Source organism: Carlito syrichta, unplaced genomic scaffold (genome assembly GCF_000164805.1).
Source record: "Carlito syrichta isolate Samal-C Ts95f unplaced genomic scaffold, Tarsius_syrichta-2.0.1 Scaffold301922, whole genome shotgun sequence".
NCBI classification, from domain to species: Eukaryota; Metazoa; Chordata; class Mammalia; order Primates; family Tarsiidae; genus Carlito; species Carlito syrichta.
Window position 1 is genome coordinate 238,822 of NW_007246018.1, and position 12,913 is coordinate 251,734.

Below are 12,913 nucleotides of genomic sequence, written 5' to 3' on the forward strand. Positions count from 1 at the left end.
ATTAGGAGGATCATATAAGAAGCTATATGTGACAAGTTATATGTGTGGTGTGTTATAGTTTTCCCCTTGCTTCTTAAAGGGGAAGAAGAATGCTCCAAAGTCAAGTAAGAATAAAGTGTACTCCAAGATAACTGCTTGTCAGACATTGTGGGGCCTGGCCAAAAGGAGACATTGACATTTTATTCTTTTGTTTTAACCTCTGCTTACCTTATGGACCATCTTATCTGTCTCTTATGATTCTTTGAGGAACCAGTGAAAACAGCAGACGAAAGATATCAGTGGGACAGCCTGAACTCACAATTTGTCACAGAAAGTACGTATGTGCTTCCAACTGGTCAAATAAATGCTATCAGAGGTAGCCAGGCTTGAGTGTTCTTGCCAGTATGCTACCCAAGAGGGCTGGCAACTGATGAAGCTTTCTCCAGTAGCCAATGTCTTTGAGGATTACTACCAGAGGTGGAAGTTGAGGGAAGGTTGGAAGAGGTTGAAACACAATATCAGAGAACAGTGCAGGGGATGCCATGCATTTATTCAGCTCCAGAAGTCCTCACATGCACCGGTGACTTAGATACCTGGCATGCAGAGGACACTGATAACCAGCCATTCATAGCCAGAGACACAGTGACAGCTGAGTGCAGATTCTACCAGTAGCTCTTCTCAACTCTAACCCTGCAGAGGAGAAAGGTACTGAAGAGAAAGAGGAGGAATGAAAGAGCAAGTGGTATTTTCTCACCATTCCAAGTCCATTGAGCTGAAGTCTGACTATTCCTGGGTGGAGGAGAGAAGATGAACAGAACACTGGCATTGAGTTGAAGTTTTAAAATGGTTTAGAATAGGTTGTACTTTTTAATACCTAAAAGTGAGCAAAAGCTGGGGGATATGTCTGAGGTGCTTTCAGGGGTCAGGAAACTGAGATGGAACAAACACTTCATGGTTAAAGGCAGCAATTATGAAAAAGTTCCATGTTTTTACCTATCACTGTTTAATCAACTGAATATCAATCTGAATGTTTTTCTATTTCCTAAAGGTATCTTAGTCAGAGTAGGTAATATGATTTAGTACCTATGTCAGGAAAAGTTGCTGTTTTTTGGATCCACAGCTCTATTTTGCATCAATAAGTTATGTAAGAGCAATGTGTTTTTCTTGGCTATTTAGAGAAATAGTACTAGGACAAACTGCACCTATTTCACTTGTCATACCTCAGATGCAAGGTGGTAAAATAATTTAATGGAAAGATACTAAGCAAGAAGCTGTGTTTAATATTTTCTGCATTTTCAACAATATTTTTCAGTAAGTTTTAATCACATAGTTCTGTTCATTTCTAGCCACAAAAGATCTAAACAAATGAGTCAGACTATAACCCACACTGAAGCATTAGCTGGAGTTGTGTAATTATAAGACAGGTGCATCATCTCTCCTAAACATGAAAACAACAATATCCCAACAACACAGGGTCATGGACAGCCTAAAATCTTAACTACCAATAACGAATTGCTATGCCCCACTGATGTAAATAAGAATACCGATTATAGAGCTGGACTCCACATCTGTTTATAAGCCCTTCCTCCCGTGGTTATTGGCAAAGGTCCTGGTGATGGTTTCATAAACTGATCCCTGATTATAGGTAGGAAAACCTATGACACTAATCCAATTGGCTAATGCACAGAGCCACCCCTCCTCTCTTTAGCAGCCTCCTGAGAGGGATCCTCAGTTTGAAGCAGTGAGATATCTGGCAGGTGTTAAGGTGTTATCTGTTCAGGCTAGTGATGAATACTAATTACCCTTTGTTTGTGTTTTGAGGAGAGACTGACTGAAAGGGGTTTGTGGAGGAGGCGGAACTGCCAAGAAAGCGAAAACAGTTTGAAAAAAGGACTCAGTGAGGCAGGGCATGGGGTAGAGAAAGAAGAAATAGAAGTAAACAACAAGAGGGAAGAATGTGGAGAAGAGGGAAAGAAATGCTAGAATAATCAAGAAAGGCTGAGGTGGGAAGGAGAAGCACTATAGCACGATTACTGGGAAAATCTCATGTTTTGTTAAGAGAACTTGGTTTGAATATCAGTCCCTATATATTCCAGCCCTTTGACCGTGGGCGAGTTATTTCACCTATTTATGCCTGTTTGTTAATCTGTAAAAATGGGGATACTTACAGAACTTATTTGGTGGAATTGTTGTGAGGATTAAAAATAACACACATAAAGTACATGGCATATGGTAGCCACTCAGAAAAAGGGTAGTTGATATTGTTGTGGTGGTAGTTATTGTTATTATTGTTAGAGACAGTCACATTATTATCATTAGGGACAGCATTTGACAGTTAAAGAAAAGCACAAACAAATCAATTTCTGATCTTCAGTGATTAAAAAAAGTGCACTGATGAAAGATGCCTCAACAGCCCCCAGATGTCTGTTTTAGCAAAAGAATCTAGAACATTGCTGTGCCGGGTGAAGGAGAAAAGAATGGCATTGTAGTATTCACATATTAGACATTCTACTGCATACCACTTTTACATTAAAGGATACCAGCCAAGTGAGAAAAAATAAATGCTATACTTTATATACATGACTGGTTTTGTTTGTAGCACTTCCTTTTCCAATTCTTTAAAATATGTTGTGATGCAATTTAATCTTTATTCATTAGAAAAAGATATTGAAAATGCCTGCACATAAACACAGATAGTATTAGCATAACTATTTTTTGATTGATTTTTATCTCCTTAAAAGACTCTAGTAGGTAGGTTGCAGTTAAAGTCCATGATAAAATGATTTTTATGCTTATTCTTACTTATGAAGTTAGCAAGAACAATTATTCTATGGATCATATGCAGCGAATGATTTCCTAAGGAGAGAAAGCAAAAGAGATGAGGCAAATAGTTCTGAAAGTTTATTATTGTAGATTTAAACCAGCAATAGGCATACCTTCTAGCAATGTATTTAAAATAAAAAATACCAGTGTATCAAAGGTGAAGTTTAAGTACCTCATTTTATTGTGCTTTACTTTATTGCTCTTTGAAGACTTTTTTTTCAAATTAAGAATTTGTGCAACTTCAGTTTGAGCAAGTCTGTCGGTGCCATTTTTTCAGCATGTGTTCACTTTGTGTCTGTGTCATATGTTGGTCATTTTCACACTATTTCAGACTTTTTCATTATTATTATATCCTTTATGGTAATCTGTGATCAATGATCTCTGATATTAGCATTGTCATTGCTTAGGGGGTTGCCATGGACCCTGCCATATGGTGAACTCAATAGATAAATATTGTATATGTTCTGGCTGTTCCACTGACCAGCTGTTCCCCATTTCTCTCCTTTTCCTTGGGCCTCCCTAATCCTTGAAACACAATAGAAATTAGGCCAATTAGTAAACTACAATGGTCTCTAAGTGTTCAAGTCAAAAGAATTGTTGCAAATCTCTCACTTTAAATCAAAAGCAGTAATAATTAAGTTTAGTGATGAAGGCATGTTGAACATAGACATAGGCCGAAGGCTAGGCCTCTTGTGCCAACAGTAAGCCAAGCTGGAAATGCGAAGGAAAAATTCTCAAAGGAAATTTAAAGTGCTACTCCAGGCAGCACACAAATGATAAGAAAGCAAAATAGCCTTATTGCTGATATGGAGAAAATTTCTGTGGTCTGGATAGATCAAACTAGCCACAAGATCACCTTAAACCAAAGCCTAATTCACTGCAAGGTGAAATAGCAAGTGCTGATGGCAATGGTGCAGCAAGTTATGCTGAAGATCTATTTAAGATCATTATGGTGGTGGCTGCAGGAAAAAAGATTAATATCAAAAAAATAGCTTTCCATTGAAAGACACCACCTAGGACATTCACAGCTAGAGAGGAGAAGTCAATGCTGGCTTCAAAGCTTCAAAGGACAGGCTAAGTCTCTTGTTAGGGACTAATGCAGCTTGGTGACTTTAAGTTGAAGCCAATGCTCATTTACCATTCTGAAAATCCTAGGTCCCTTAAGAAGTTATGCTAAATCTATTCTGCTTGTTCTCTAGAAATGGAACAAGAAGGCCTGGATGACAGCACATCTGTTTATAGCATGATTTACTGAATATTCTAAGCTCACTGTTGAGACCCACTACTCAGAAAAATAGATTCAAAATATTATTGCTCATTGACAGAGCACCTAGTCACCCAAGAGTTCTGATGGAGAGGTACAAGGAGATTAACGTTTTCACGCCTGCTAACACAGCATCCACTTTGCAGCCCATAGAAGGAGTGACTTTGACTTCAAGATATTATTTAAGAAATACATTTTGGAAACAATAGCTGTCAAGATCTGATTTCTCTGATGGATCTGGTTAAGTAAATTGAAAACCAACCAAACAAACAAACAAAAAAAGAATTCACCATTCTAGATATCATTAAGAACGTTTGTGATTCATGGGAGGAAATCAGTATATCAACATTACCAGGAGTTTAGAAAAAGTAGATTTCAACCCTCATGGATGACTTTGAGGAGTTCAAAATTTCAGTGGAGGAAGTCACTGTAGACATGGTGGAAATAGCAAGAGAACTAGAATTTGTCTAGAGATATGACGGATTTCTGTAATCTCGTGATAAAATTTGAACAGATAAAGAGTTACTTCTTAAGGAAGAACAAAGAAAGATAATCTGCTTGAAGGTAGAATATACTTTTGGTGACAATATGGTGAACATTGTTGAGATTCTGAATATCACATAAATTTAGTTGATAAAGCAGTGGCAGGGTTTGAGAGGACTGACTACAATTCTGAAAGAAGTTCTGTTGGTAAAATGCTATCTAACAGCATTGCATGCTACAGAGAAATCTTTTGTAAAAGAATCAATTCATGTGGCAAATGTTATTGTTGGCCTATTTTAAGAAGTTGCCACAGCTACTCCAACCTTCATCAACCACCACCCTGATCAGTCAGCAGCCACTGACATCAAGGCAAAACTTTTCACTAGCAAAAAGACTATGGTTTGCTGAAAACTCAGATTATTATTAGCAATAAATATTTTTAAATTAAGTTATGTGCATTGTTTTTAAAAATATAATGCTATTGCACACCTAGTGGACTACTATATAGTATAAATATAATTTTTATATACATTGGGAAGCTAAAAGCATCATTTGACTTGCTATATCGCAGTGGTCTGGAACTAAGATGGCAATATCTTTGAGGTACGCTTGTATTTCCCTTCTTTAATGCATCACTACAATAGTATCAGGTAACTGGGTCAAATTAAAATGTTTATTTATTGTTATTAACAATCTAAAGAGTGCCTCTAGTGGTTACATATTCAAAGCTTAAGCATAATAGAAATAATTGAGTATCAATGTACTGAAGAAAGATCCTCTGTCCTGCAGAAGACAATTTTTTATTTGCTTGTTTAAAAAATAGTCAAAGAACCCCATTAGTTCCATGGCCCAGTTGATTTACGTATGTCTTATATTAAGGATTTGATTTGGTTAATTATATTTAGGAAAAAATGCATTGCATGGGATGGTTAGTGAAGTATCTGAGTGTTCCATAGGCTCCAAACCCTATGTGTTTGCTATACTTTAGAGAAAAATATATGTCTATTTTGGTTTCTAAGCTGTAGCTACTGAAATCCAGCCTTCACCCTGAACACCTACCACTGATTGTCCACACTGTGAGTCAGCCAAATCCAAACCTTTGGCAGTTGACCCTTGTTCACTGAGAATGTGAAACTCAGCTGGGAAAGAGGCACAAATGTTGTCTAAATTGTGACTTCTCCTTCAAAGAGGGAATACAAATAAATGTGTTCAGTGTAACTCAAGCAAAGATTGAACCATTTCATCCTTGTTTAGTGCTCTGTTGGATATGGAAGGTCAAATGATGCCTAATCATTCTTTGTTATCCTTAATCCTGATTAATTACCAAGTCCCACATAGAAGGGATGCCACAGACAAAACATTTCTCAACATGTGAACTTATTTTCTTATAGTAACATGGTTTGAGAACATAGGCTTTATAGTCAGATAGTCTAGGTTCGAATATTAGATCTGTCCCTAGTTGTTTCAATTTGAACTAGTCACTTAACTTCTCTGAACCTTGGCTTCTTTATTAGTAAAGGGAGGATTATAATAGTTCCTACCTCAAGGGAGTTCTGTAAGAATTAAATAAGATCATAAATATAGATCATTTAACACAGTACCTGGCTCAGGAAATAACTACTTCTCCTCTTTTCCCATCAAACATTCCCTTCCTTCTACCTTCTTTCTTTTTCTTCCACAACCCATGTTAAAAGAAAGTTCATGAGGCACTATTCATAATAAACCCTACCCCAATGTGGAAATATTCCAATGTCAATTAGTAAAATGGATAAGTAAATAGTATATTATACATTGGTATAGTCATACATTGTAATAATATACAGAGTGATAATAGATGAACTAAAGGTCTATATAGCAATATGGTAGAATCCTCAACAAAATATTGAGTCAAAAGGAAAGTCATATACTTAAATGTACATATTTCAATATTTAATTTGTTAAAATTTAAAAAACTGGGAAGACTAATTTATGGTGTTAAAACTAAAGGTAGTGTCTAAATTTGGGGAGGGTAAAAAGAGGTCTTCTGGGATTCTGGTAATATAATTTTGTGAAGTTTCTGCTAGTTGCATGTATGAGGTGAGAACCCCCTGAAATGGAATTTATTCATTAAAAATGTGTATTTATTCTTACATGTTTTAACTTCAGTCACCTTCAAAGTAGTCTTCATTTGATGCAATACATCTATCAAGATGCTTTTTTCACTGCTCAAAACAGATTGTGAATTTGTCAATTTTGAGCCTTTTAGTGCTTCTGATGTTTCTTGTTTCACCTCTGCCACGTTGGCAAAATGTTTCCCTTTGATGACTTTTTTCATCTGGGGAAAGAAAAGGAAAGTCACTCTGGGAGAGATCAGGTGAATAGGGAAGGTGGGACACAAGGTTTATGTTATTTTTGGTCAAAAACTGCTAAAAACTCAGCCCAGTGTGGGCAAGGGTGCTCATAAATCACCCATCGTGAAATGGACAAGCACATTGAAAGAATCTTTTAAAAAAAAAGTTCACTGAAGCCGAATGCAGCCTCTCACAACAATGCTAGCTGGCACACTGATGCTGATGGGTTTCTAGAGCATTTATCTAGTGGAAGGAAGCCTGCAGTACAAAAGGCCTGCCCTCTGAAAAATAATTCCATTTTTTTGGGTCTCCCCCCTTATAAGTTAAGTTTGTGAAAATTCATCAAGTTGTACAGCTATATATAATATGTACTTCACCACAATATAAAGTTTATACTTAAAAATGCTTTACAGAATGCTGCAGCCAATGTAATAAGGATGACATTTAAGATTCTATTTTTCTGTTTAGAAAGAACCAGTACAAGATTATGCACCAGGAGCTATTATGTTCTTTCATGATATCTTTGGCATGTTATCCTTTACATCCTGTAGAATGCAGTGTGTGTGTTCTCTGTCCATTCAATAGTTGATATAGCTAGAGATTCGTTACCTCCTTGACTGACAGCAAGATTTTCTTTCTTAAGCAAGTCTTGCTTTTTAGAATTACAGGAATCTTTCTAGAAACAATTCACTAATGTTTGAACTATGGCTAGAGTTTGCTTTTTAATATGTAAAATAGTTACTTTGAAGCTATCCTATTTGTTTTAGTTTTCAAAGTTTTTTTCTTTTTATTTCAACACCTGAAGCTATAAGCTTTAAAGGCATAATTCAATTATACATGTTTCCTAGGATAGAAATTGATATTATTTATTTATTTTTACTATAGACTAACTAGTGGGATTCATTCTCATGAACTTTTGCTAGTGACATACAAGAGTTTTTCCAGGAGAGAGATAAAAAAAACAGTGTGGTTGCTCAGTAAGGCATTTGGTTTTATAAGAGTGTATGAATGCCTTTTATTTATTTTATTTCATTAAATATTAATTGACACATATTATATGTGATAATTTGATACATTCTTATAATCAAATCAGGAGAATTGGTATATCCATCATCTTAAATATTCATCTATTCTTTAATCTAAAATCATTGCCTTCTTGTTTGTGCAAATTCTCCACACCCAAATGACTAGAAGCAGACTTTAGGTAATAAGACCCTTTAATTTTTAGTCACTAAAGATAAGACTAAAGGGACTTCCATTATTAATGACATAAACTTAGTCCTAGTGAGTAGGGAAAATCATGTGGGATATAACTATTGCATCAGTTTTTATTTTAACTTTGTTTCTTGGACGAAATCATAGTTGCTAGTGATATTGTTAAATAAATCTTTTGATTGCTGACAATGCTTTTTTAAAAAGTGAATCAGATTCATGGCTCTGGTGTGTGTGTCCTGGATGTGATGGCCCATATTTATAAGTCCAGCATTGCACAACTCAGTTCATGGGGGTCATTAATTATAATTTTGAGAAGTTTTTGCACAACTAGTACAGAGCTTGCCATATGTCATTCCCAAGTTAACAGTCACTTTACTATTGCCTTTTGGAACACGACTTAAGCCTGGATTGCAAAGCACATGAGTGGCCACACTTTCTCTCTCCAACTTTATTTCTTATTACTCTGATAATCAGCTGAGTCTTCTGTTCTCCCACATTATGTTCATTCATATCCCTGTGATTGAGTTTATGTAGTTCCCTCTTTTTTTTTGCCAACCAAATGTCTATACTTCTTTAAATTCTAAATCAACAATTCACAAACCTAATTTGTTCATCAGTTTATAAGTCAGGGCTCAAAAAAGAGAAAACAGACTCCTGGTATTTCATGATCTCTTGGGGGTGAATTCTGGACTAGTTGTCTTTTCCCTTTTTTCCCAACAAAGTCATTAAATAGCCTGTCTGAGTCAAGTGTTCTAGTAAACATTTATTGAATTACTGTTCTCCATCAGGTTCTGTGGGATGCTTGGAATACAGGAAGGATTCAGGCAGTCTTCTTGTCTTCAAATAACTCACAGTCTAGAGAACTATTAGCAAGTAATCTTACACAATATACAAAGAATATAGGATAGCATAGCAATACAGAGGAGAGGCATCTAAACCTAATCTGTGGTAATAGAGGAGGAACTATTGTGGAAAGACCTGGAGGAGATGACACCTAAGCAGAGTCTTAAAGGATGAGTAGTAGCCAAATGAAGAGGAGGGTGGAAATTTCCAGAAGAAGAAATAGCATGAGCAAAGGCACATGAGAAACGCATGTTTGTGTGTGCACACAAAAGAAAACACAGGCTCAAGTGTTTGAGGCAGGGAATGGTAAGTGATTATACTAAAAAGGTAGGCAGGAGCCAGGTCATCAAACACTATGCATGGCAATGGGAATTACAACCAACTAACCAACAACCAACCAACACACAAACAAATAGTGCATTCTCTAAAATCTATCTGCAGTTTTATGCCACAGATGCTCTAACTCTGAATCATGTTAGAAGTGACTCTACTGTATGACAGCCAGGGAAAATTGCTGATTGTTCTCTCTACATACCATCTATCTCTGGCTTGCCATCCCCATAATTACTATATCCTGAGGAGTTCTTTCCTTGTTCTAATCCTTCAGGTACCTACAGTTTGCAATGCTCCATAGTGGGCCCCTTTCTGTTCTGTGCCCCACCCTGGCAGTTTCCCACTGCTGCCAATCCCACTTCCCTCCCCCTAATTCCCCTGGCAGTTTCTCACTACAGCCAATCCCTTTCTTACAGTATTAAGATAATTGCTCAAGGTCCGCTTATGAGTGAGAACATGTGGTACTCAGTTCTTTGTTTCTGTGATAGATCACTCCGTATTATAGACTCTAAGTCCATCCAAGTTGCTGTAAAGTTCATAATTTTGTCCTTCTTTATGGCTGTGTAATATTCCATCATTTACATGCACCGTATTTTTAAAAATCCAGTTCTTTTTTGATGGGCAGCACGGTTGTTTCCATGTTTTTGCTACTGTAAATAATGCTGCAATAAACGTGTGTGCAGGTATCTTTTTCATAGAGTGACTTGAGTTCCTCTGGGTATATTCCTAGTAGGACGATCTTTTCCACAGAAGTTGTACTAGTTTACACTTCCACCAACAATGTAGAAGTGTTCCCTTTTTACCGCATAATCTCCAGCATCTGTTGTTTTTTGAGTTATTGATGATTGCCATCTTGACTGGAGTTAGGTGGTATCTCAGTGTGGTTTTAGTTTACATTTGTTTGATGATGAGTGAGGCTGAGCATTTTTTCATGTGTCTGTTGGCTGCTTGTATGTCTTCTTTTGAGAAGTGTCTATTCATATCTTTTTCCCACTTTGTAATGGGGCTGTTTTTTTCTTTTCAGCACGTTTGAGTTCCTTGTATATCCTAGATGTTAGACCTTTGTTGAATATACAGTTGGCAAATACTCTTTCCCAGTCAGTAGGCTGCCTCTCCACTCTCTTGATAGTTTTTTTTGGCTTTGCAGAAACTTGTCAATTTGATGAGGTCTCACTTGTCTATCATATCTCTTATGGCATGGGCACTTGGGGTTTTGGTCAGGAATTGGTTGCCATTTCCAATTTCCATAAGGGTGTCTCCTGCATTTTCTAAGGGTCTTATAGTTTGAGGTTTTATGTTTAGGTCTTTGATCCACTTAGAGTTGATTTTTGTGTATGGTAATAGGTAGGGGTCTTGTTTTAATCTTCTGCAGGTGGTCACCCAGTATTCCCAGCACCATTTACTGAATAGGTTCTCCTCTCCCCAGTGGCTGATAGTGGAGGCTTTGTCGAAGATGAGTTGGCTGAGAAATTGAGGTTTTGCCTCTGGAATTTCTATCCTGTTCCATTGGTCTGTGTGCCTGTTCTTGTACCAATACCAGGCTGTTTTGATTATTGTAGCTTTATAATAAAGTTTAAAGTCTGGAAGTGAGATAACTCCCGCTTTTTTTTCTTTTTGCTGAGGATTGTTTTGGCTATTCATGGTCGTTTATGTTTCCATATGAATTATTGTATTGTCATTTCCAGGACTGAGAAGAATGCTGCTGGTAATTCAATGGGTATTGCATTAAATCTGTAGATTTCCTTGGGTAGGATGGATATTTTAATTGATTCTTCAAAACATGAGCATGGGATAGCTTTCCATTTGCTTGTGTCACGTTTGATTTCTTTGAGCAGTGTTTTGTAGTTCTCATTGTAAAGGTCTTTCACTTCTCTGGTTAGGAAGATGCTGAGGTATTTCATTTTTGTGTGCATGTGGCTGTTGTGAATGGGATTGTGCTTTTTATTTGGGTTTCTATTTGTTTATTGTTTGTGTATAGGAATGTGACTGACTTTTGCACATTTATTTTATACCCTGAGACTTTAGCAAAGTCCTTTATTAGTGCAAGGAGATTTTTGACAGATTCTCTTGGTTTTTTGAGGTATAGAATCATGTCATTTGCAAAGAGCGATAACTTAATTTTCTCTTTTTGTATTTGAATACTACTGATTTCCTTCTCTTGTCTGATTGCTCTAGCTAAGTCTTCTAATACTATGTTGAACAGGAGGGGTAAGAGTGGGCGTCCTTGTCTTGTTCTGGTTTTCAATAGAAATGGTTCCAATTTCTGTCCATTTAGCGGTATGCTGGCTGTGGTTTTCTCGTAGATGGCTCTTACTATTTTGAGGTATGTTCCATCTATTCCTAGATATTCGAGGGTTTTTATCAAAACCCCAGAATTTATTTATAAAAAATCGTGTATTCTTACATGATTAAATTTTAACCACCTTCAAAGTACTCTGCATTTGAGGCAATACCCCTATCGAGACAGTTTTTTCACTGCTCAAAACAGTTTTTGAAGTCATCCATTTTGATGCCCTTTTAGTGTGTCAGCAGTTTTTTGTTTCACCTCTTCCATGTTGGTAAAATATTTCCCTTTGAGAAATTTTTTCATCAAGGAAACAAAAAAAATTTGCTCGGGGTGAGATCAGGTGAATAGGGAGAGTGGGGCATGGAGGTCATGCTGTTTTTGGTCAAAAACTTGAACACTCAGCATGATATGGGCAGGTGCCCTCATAAATCACCCATCATGAAATGGGCAAACATGTTCAAAGAATCACCAAAAAAAAGTCTTTGAAGCTGAATGCAGCCTCTCACAACAATGCTAGCTGGTACCCTGATGCCAATGGGTTCCTAGAACACTCACCTAGCGGGAGAAGCTTGTACTCCAAGGAGCCCACCCTACAAAAGAAATTCAATTGGAGGGGGATACCTCCTCATATATACTCCCTGTGTTTCTCATGGAGTTTCCTTTATCTTTCGTGTCCAGATCCTAGGGCATATCTTTATTGCAAATGGAAAATTCTTGTGGGTCAGTGGAGAACAAAGGAGCTGTTGCTGGTTCCTCTATGTGTGTGGATTTGTGCTATGTTTCATAGAACTGCCTCTACCATCTCTTACCTGTACAGACTGAGTTTAAATCTCTTGAGTTTTCTGGTGAAAAGGTAGTAAATTGATAAAGAGCATTGTAACAATTATTACCTCCCTGGTCATGCTGGGATGTTTGCTCATAGTTTACTTTCTAAGCCTCACTTTTCTTGTAGAGTGAAGTCCTTTGTTAGGGTTAGAATTTCCCATAAACCTGCTCAATAATTTGTTTGTGTTGGACTTCTTTGAAATACTACACAAAGCAATCCCTGTAAAAGGCAAAGCAGTCCCAAAGGCTGAGAAAGGAGCCTGAGACATAGGCTCAGAGTCGCTGTTTTCAGGCAGAGCCAGCTGGGTAATCTTATCTCAGCTGGCTGCTTTTCAAGGTACCCAATTCAGGGGCTTTCCCTCTGGGAGCAGCACTTGCCCCGGGAGAGCAAGTGCTTTCTAGTGAGGGGCAAAACTTTAGGAAATCTGAGGGCCTAGGGCTGTTTGGTCTGTCAAGGGAATCTTGGGAAACAGAATAAGCCCCACAGACTGTGTCCCTTCCCCCTCCAGCTCCAGTGGAGATCAGCACTTG